We start from the raw sequence: 5,976 nt of genomic DNA, 5'->3' as shown, positions 1-5,976 counted from the left end.
TACTGTATCTTCACTTCTCTTTGTTTCTCTTTAGGGGTGCTTCATGAACTCACAGGACTTATTCTCTGGTCTTGCCGTCCAGTGTAAGAACGGCTCACAGTTATTTCATTATTTACTCTCTACTCTCTGGTCTTGTCGTCTTTATCTCAGACGACTCACAGTTATGAGTTTCAAGAGTTCCTTTCTTTTCTAGATTCTGGCCGACTGAGAAATATGGCACGCTGTGTCCCTGGTACTCAGTCCAATGGATTCGAGACTAGCCTCTGTCCGTGACACCAGAATCTTATATATCTGTAATTTGGAAGCCTGTTGACTTACTACAACTCCCGCCTAACTAGTGCGGTCATTGTTTCAGTTTCCAGTCTGTCCAACATTCATACCATGTGTTTTCTGCCTGGTCTTGTTCCTTTTTCTCTCTTTTTTGTAGTGATTTAGGGTTCCTCAAGCCCCGGGCCTCAAACCCAGCTTTTCCGGCCCCTCGTCAGAGCACCGGTGGAGTCGCCACACTCAGGATTTTCTGCTACCCCTTTTTCTCTTATTCCTCTGCAGGCATTATTCCTCTGCAGGCATTATTCCTCTGCAGGCATCATTCCTCTGCAGGCATTATTCCTCTGCAGGCATCATTTACTTATCTCTTAAACAGCTGTAGTCATTACTCATTTACCGTAGTCATATACATTCACATACGGTTATTTCACTGTAGTCATATTCATTCACATACAGTTAAATTCATTCAGTCAATGTTCTTTTTGCTTTTACAGACAGATTACTACTAAGACTCGGGACACGTTACATTTTAGAGTAGTCAATGCAGATATAAAAGGTCTGCTTACCTTATTGTTGCCGGCACGTGTCCTCTGTCTGTTCGTAATCGGCCCTTGTGTTCAATTGACGGATCTGAGGATGATTTTTTGCCCTTTGATCCCTTGGACGAGCCCCCAATTGTTGTGACCTAATCTGGTCACCCCGGATTCCCAGACTCCGTCCCCGAAGCACAGAACATTGAATGAAAACCAGTACTGATCAGTTTCAGTTTCGCCTTTATAAAGGGAGAATGCACAGCTCAATACAGACCCCTCGATCTGCTCCTGCAGCTGACCATTTGCATTCTGTCGGTCCCATGCATTAGGCTCGTTTTATTAATCTCACAACAAGGTGTGGTTACATTTACATAGAAAGGCATAAAAGGTAATGTTTTTCAGTGAAACATGCATATTCAATAATCACAAGGTGGAAGGCGTATACGAAACTAAAAGACATTGAAGTTCTCCCACTCACATCTCTGATGTGAGGGTGTGTGTGTATTTCACAGATCCTCCTGTTACGGCCTTGAGTATATCTTGTCTTTCTGGCAAGCTTGTGTTTACATCTCTGGGTCAACTAAGGGGTTTGCAGTTCGAATTTCTGAACTAACCATTAAACATCAGAATGCTTTATGGCCTCAGTCAGAGGTCTGGATCTATGCACAACCATACACTTTTACCATATATGCAGACAAACATATATTTTGACCAAGTTTGACCATATATTTCCACACAAGCCACAGCCAAAAGGTTTGCTATCTGGGTAATGTATGATGTCTGTGCATGTTTGCTCCTCTCTCTCTCTCTCTCTCTCCTTCATCCTCTCTGTCCTGTCTCCCTCTTCTTCTCCTCCACCCGGCCGACTGTCAGCAGGAAGGTTCTTCCTTATGAGCCGGGTCCTGTTCAAGGTTTCTTCCTGTTAAAAGGGAATTTTTCTTGCCTCTGTTGCTCTTAAGGGGGTTCAGGCTCCACCAAAATGTAGGCAATAAGTTCTTCTCATGGAGTTCAGTCTTATCTTTATTTGTGCCTACCACATATTATCCTTTACAGTGGCTACTCCTGTGCTCTTCCATTCCTGCACTACATTTCTGGGAGTGGAGACAGACAGTCCAGACCTTTCACATCATTTCTGGTACCCTTCTCCTAATTCATGATAATGAATTATCTTTGTTTTAGGTCAGCGGAGAGCTGTTTAGAGGCCCCCATGTGTCTACTCTCTAAGAAAGAACCTAGGACAAGTACAGCAGCAGTTACCTATGTTAAACAGCTTTTTCATGATTGATTCCAGCTGTCTTTGTAACTGAAGATCTAACAAGCTAATCAAAGCAGTTTTGTGCTTCAACCTGCTTTATAAACCCCTACAGGTCTTGAAATGAATGTGATAAAAAGGGTGCCAACACTTTTGCACATTACATTTTTTACATTCAATTTTATTACAATAAATCTCTACTCTAAGGATGTCAATCTGGAAAACACTCAGATGTCTGCATCTCTGGAGGAAACAAACCTCGTCGCTGTGATCTTCTCTTAGGAAGGTAGAGCAAATTATCATGAAATGATAGGGGTGCCCAAACTTTTGCATACCACTGTAATCATGTTTTCAATTAGGATCTTATGTTTAGCAAGTATTTGACAGTGGTGGAACTGCTGTGTCTTCCTATCCAGGAGTTCGATGGCTCGTCACCAGAGGTTTCCAGAGGTTCCACGGATGTACTGGTGGCTTGTGAGCAGCATGAGAACAATTGAAGAAATGTGACAAAATCACAGCATTCAAAACTTTTCAGATCCTTCTATGTAAGTGAGTTTCTGATACATCGGAATTTTAGAGTGTAGTTTAGAGTGCACCTCAGATTTTTGGGATCTAATGTACTTAATACTCGAACTCTGTTACATGCATAGGCTACTTTGTTTATTTGAACTCAAACTTATGTTGACATGGATAAGAAACATCCATCCAGGCCTTCCTCAGGTGGACGTGTCCTCTGACTTCCCTTGTTCTGCAGACTGGCTTTTGTTGCTGTCTGTTGGGAGGAACCAAAAAAACATACAAATTACTTCCAGATAAACACAAACAAATGATGAACATGATCTCACACTAACTTCGGAGAGGAACTTTGTTTGAACTCACCCCCTTCAATATTCCTCATCGGAAGACTCCTCTGCATCACACTCACTGATGAGTCAACACAGACACAGCCATCAACTTTTACATCATTTACTGACAAACATGAAGCTGTCAGAATGAAGTGATCTAAAGTCTGACCTGTTGACAGCAGCACCTTCTGGATCTTGAACCAAAGTGAATTCGTCTGGATCAGAGTCCTTTTCTGCATCCTGTAAGAATGATAAATATTATAGAAACAAACTGTATTTCAGGTTCAGAAATGAAAACATGTACAAATATTAGTGAGAAAACACAAGCAGCGGTAGCAGACTTTAGATCTGAGGAACGCTTGGATGGTGAGCAGCTCATCTGTCTTCTGTTCCACTAAACCCAGGTAGGACATGATGTTGTTGTCGGTGACGCTTGTGGAGGAGCCCACCATGTCATCAATCAGTGAGCGGTCACACTCTAGGCTGGAGAAGGTGCTGTTTACTCCTGTGAGAGGGAGGAGTATCAAGTATTCGAGTATCAATGTTCTAACTGATGACTCGATTTAACAGCTGGAAGTCACAAGGTTGTGAAAAAAACCTGTTTTAATCTGTTCCAGGACTTTGCTGATGATGGTGGCTTGGTCTTCATAATCCTCTGCCTGAGACTCGGCCTCCTTTAATCTCTCCTGGACGTCTCTTAGCCGAGAGTCATAATCCTGCTCCTGCTGCCGACCTTTGGCTTCAGCCTGCTCCATGTTTGTTTGGATCTAAACTCATTCACAGCACAAATACATAAATAAATGACCCAGCAAACCACTGTCTTCAATGTAATTCAGAAGGTTGCAGCAAGGCAACTGGACTTGTAGAATTTCTACAGGTCCAGTAGCTTTGCTTTAACCAACTGAATAAAAATGACCCGGATGACTGAGAATCTTCATCAACAGGTTCATTGTAATGTGTGAGACCTTCAAATCAAACTCACCTGGCTAATTTCATTCTTTAATACATCAATCTCTTTGTTTTGCTCGTTCACCAAATTGAAGAGAGCAAAGTTCTCCTCCTCACCTACAGGGGGAAACAATACAATACATAATACAGCAGGGAGATACAGTGTGTTTCCATTTAATGAGACCCCCTTCTGACTGGAGAAAGTTGGTCTAGCTAGAGCGGGATCAAATCTGGTAGTTCAATCTTTGGTAGTTCAGTGGATGTTTTACACATGGCGTGACCCAGATACTGTCCCCATGAACCCAGAAGTATGATGTCGCTAGCCACATTCGTGTTCAGACCTTAGCCAGATTTTAGCAAACCCAGCTCAATCCACCTCTGTGAGGTGGATCTATCTAATCCAGCTTTAACTGGATTTTTGTGCTGTTCTGATTGATTACACAAGACTGAACGGGGTCTGAATGTACTCATGTACAAATGCAAGAGGATTATAATCCTGACATAAACTGTGTGCAGAATATGAGACTCACCCTGGATGAACCTGGTCACCAGCAGGTCCAGGTTGTCCTCTCCTGTCACAGTCTGAAGTTTCCTAAACATGTCCTCCAGAACGTCCAGAGACACGTCCTGTGAGTCCCCCCTCCTCTGCTCCTTCAGCTCTGACACTGAGAAACACAAAACACATCAGATTCACATCAGTGAGGCACCAGTCTCATCTTCATCAGCAGGGTTAGCATTAGCATCACAATGTTATGTTTATCATTCATTATTCTCTTTAGTCTTAGTGCCTGTATTCACAATGACACAAGGACACACAAATGTGTAACTGTATTGTATGTGCAACATTATTGCCTGCTACATGAATTCTACTGAGAAACACATGTTGTTTGTACTTTTGTCCTTTTCCGCTGTGGCTTTTTGCATTGATGAAAAATGAATGATACAATTATTGGAACTGTTAGCACTGCTAAAACTTTAGACACATTAGCTACAACATCATGCGGGCCGCCTGCCTCTTACATTGCCTGGTTCCCATTTTGTGGTCGCTCCTCTCGCTGCCCTTGACGCTCATGAAGTTCTTCAGGCTGCTCTGCTGTGCAATAACCCGCTCCAGTTCCTTCATCTCAGCGTTAAAGTGAGCGTGTTCCTTCTCCGCTGTCTCCCTCAGCACGGTCAGCTTGGACTGAGCCTCCACCCTTATGTATACCAGTTCCAGATATGAGCTGCAACATCTCAGAGGTTTCCTTCCATTTAACACAACTGGCTGTCTCAGGAGCTCACCTTTCTTCGTTAGCAGCGCTGATCTGGTTGGTAACTTCTGCGTTCTTCTTGTGGAGTTCCTGCAGTTCCTGCGATACAAATATATCTGCTAATAAAGTGTTGAAGGAGAAATCAACAATGTGCCCATGGTGATGATATGATAAGAGTTGTAACCTTGTTCAGCTTGTTGTGTTGCTGCTGGAAATGGTGACGCTCATTAAGAAGACTCTGCAGCTTCTCCTTCAGATGGCTGTTTTTTGCTAACTGCTCATTGAGTTTAGTGGTGGCCTGGACAGAGATGAACATAAAGTAAACAACAGAATGGCTTTGTTTTGTTTGTTTATGCTGTAGCAATGAGTTTGATGACTCACTCTGTGCAGCTCTCCTTCCACAGATTTCTGAGTGCTCTGTACCTCTGACCTAACACAGAGACTGACAGCTCCTCTTCTCGCTTCCATCATCTCGGACTCCAGGTTTGAAATCTGCCCGCATTAAAGTCAAAAGTAAAAAATATGAATCAACATGAAATGATGAAATACATACACGATATACAGTCAGACCTTTCTCTGCAAGTCCTTTTGTTTTTGCCTCTCTCTCTCTAGCTCTTCATCCAAAGCATGGTTATGCTGGAGCAGCTTCTGAAGACGCTGGATGTCCTCAGTCTTCATCTCTTTGCGCCTCTTACACGCGCTGAGCTTTTCACGGAGCTCCTCCTGCTCCTTCAGCAGATTCTCAATCTCCTGCCTTCATCCAAGTCAACATGTGATCAGATATACAACAGACACACACACACAAATACAGTGTGTGAGTTACAGTATGGTAAGTGCGCTCACTCTTGTTTGTAGATTTGTCTCTGGGTCTTGCGGTTGTA

The 5,976-nt window shown here is 43.0% G+C and overlaps 1 long non-coding RNA gene across 1 annotated transcript; it reads right to left on the bottom strand.

Annotated features, from left to right (window-relative positions):
- Positions 1-4,460: 4,460 nt before the first annotated feature.
- LOC114450238 (uncharacterized) lies at positions 4,461-5,189 on the bottom strand. Its single transcript, XR_003672053.1, has 3 exons — positions 5,127-5,189; positions 4,866-5,041; positions 4,461-4,510 (listed from the first exon to the last, which is right to left on the bottom strand). It is a non-coding gene; the product is annotated as an uncharacterized LOC114450238 (long non-coding RNA).
- Between the last annotated feature and the right edge of the window lie 787 nt (positions 5,190-5,976).

This window comes from Parambassis ranga, chromosome 17, assembly GCF_900634625.1.
Source record: "Parambassis ranga chromosome 17, fParRan2.1, whole genome shotgun sequence".
In the NCBI taxonomy this organism is placed as follows: Eukaryota; Metazoa; Chordata; class Actinopteri; family Ambassidae; genus Parambassis; species Parambassis ranga.
Note: the sequence above shows the minus strand (reverse complement) of the source record. Positions and strands in the feature narration are given on the sequence as shown.